The sequence below is a fragment of the Gavialis gangeticus genome, unplaced genomic scaffold (genome assembly GCF_001723915.1).
Source record: "Gavialis gangeticus isolate Ggan-Ray unplaced genomic scaffold, GavGan_comp1, whole genome shotgun sequence".
Classification (NCBI taxonomy): Eukaryota; Metazoa; Chordata; order Crocodylia; family Gavialidae; genus Gavialis; species Gavialis gangeticus.
Window position 1 is genome coordinate 44,582,960 of NW_017729004.1, and position 1,806 is coordinate 44,584,765.

A 1,806-nucleotide genomic window follows, 5' to 3' on the forward strand; every position below is an offset into this window, starting at 1 on the left:
CCAGTGATTGGGTGAGGGGGCCCCGGGCCCTGCCCCGAACCCAGGAAGCCCCCGTTGCCAAGCCAAGGAGCTGGGGGGGGGGGGGCAGGACTCAATGAAATCTAGGCAACTTAAATGTGCAGCCTGCAATCTTTAAATATATTAGCTTGAATATATTTTCTTAGTATGAGCCACTAAAAGATTCCAGGATGGGCTTGTTCTGGAAATGAAACAAGGCTGGATGGCGATGAAGAGTATTTTCTTTTGGGCCTTCTCCCCATGCCTCCTGATGCAGATACTGGAAGTTGTGAACCAGGAATTGCACTGGGGCTCCTACCTGCCACTGGAAGGTGTAGAATGACTGAGGAAGGGACTGAAATACTAGAAATGTCACATGAAGGCAACTGGCTGCCACCTTGGAGAACTGGATTTTAACCTTTCCTCAGCCACAGAATTCCAGATTTCGCATAGTTGTTACTAACTTGATGTGACGGGCTTGTCAGTGGGGGGCATCCCAGTGACAGCCTGGCCCATGGGTTTTGAAGTTCAAAACTGGTTGGTGGGGGAATTTCTCCTTCCCCACCAACCAGGTGATGGCAGAGGACCACCCCCACCCAGGAGTGAGGTGAAGAATTGGACCTGGGAGAGAACCTAGTCCTCTCACCCTCCCGTTGGTTCCTTTTGTCCCTGGGAGAGAATAAAAGGGCAGCACTCCCAGTGGGCTGTGTTGAGGGATGGAGGAGAGGGTGTAGAAGAGCTGGCACAGCTGTTGCCCCTGGAGACTCTTTGCCAAATGGAGCAACAAGCATCTGTATTCCCCCCCAAACCCTGCTGTGAAGTAGTGCAGTGTTGGTGCCCAGCCAGGGCACAGAGGGTTTTAAAGGGACTGAGACCCTAGGAGCTGCAGGTGGCAGCTCAGATCTCTTACCCTTGGCATGAGGCCAGGTAGCCTGCCTGCAGGTGGGGTGTGGAGGTTTCCAAAATGGAAACGTTTCAGCTCAGTCGCGCTAAGTTTCAGTTCTACGTCTATAAAAGGACAATATCCTCCTCCCTCATTTTAAACGGTAGTTGTGAAACTGAAAATTAAGGTTTATAAAGCACATACATACTATGATGATGAACCACAGTAAAACGCCATGTAATAGTAAACAATCTATTTTTAGCCAGAAGCGGGCTTAGCTATCATGTGGGAAATAATAAGTTGGGAGGATAACCCCAATTGAATGGGCGACCCTTTCATTGAACAATGAAGAGAAAACAAATATTGAATAGCTGTTCATTCAATGACTAGTGTCCATCTAGAATGAGGCAGGGGATCCTAGGGAAAAAAATAATATAGAAACTGTAATAAAAAATGGTATCATAATGCATATACACAAGCACAGCATCCTGAATATTGGAATTCCTAACTTAAAAGTGTTTGACTTTTCTAGCTGAATAGTAATCTTTTAACTGTGTTCTTTGTGAGTGCAATATATGTATATAAAGTAGTAACTCAGTTTGCTGAGATCCTTACCCTTTGGTAAAATGCAACAATTCTTTGAAATGCCTTTTTTGTGTAAAGGCTGAAGCACCATGAGTTACATACAGGATTCTGTGGAGGGCATTATGCTTAAAGGAACACTTGCCACTGACTCTGGGAATAATATCAAGGGCTCATTTTGTGAAACTTCAAATCATTGCATACCATTTCCTGGGCAAACATGAGCTGAGAGCTACTGCAATTGCTATAATGAATAGTGCTTAGTATTTAAATGTTTATTTAAATAAATCAATTAATCTGAATATATTAAGAACCAGAGGGGAACCGGGGGGGGGGGGGGGGGG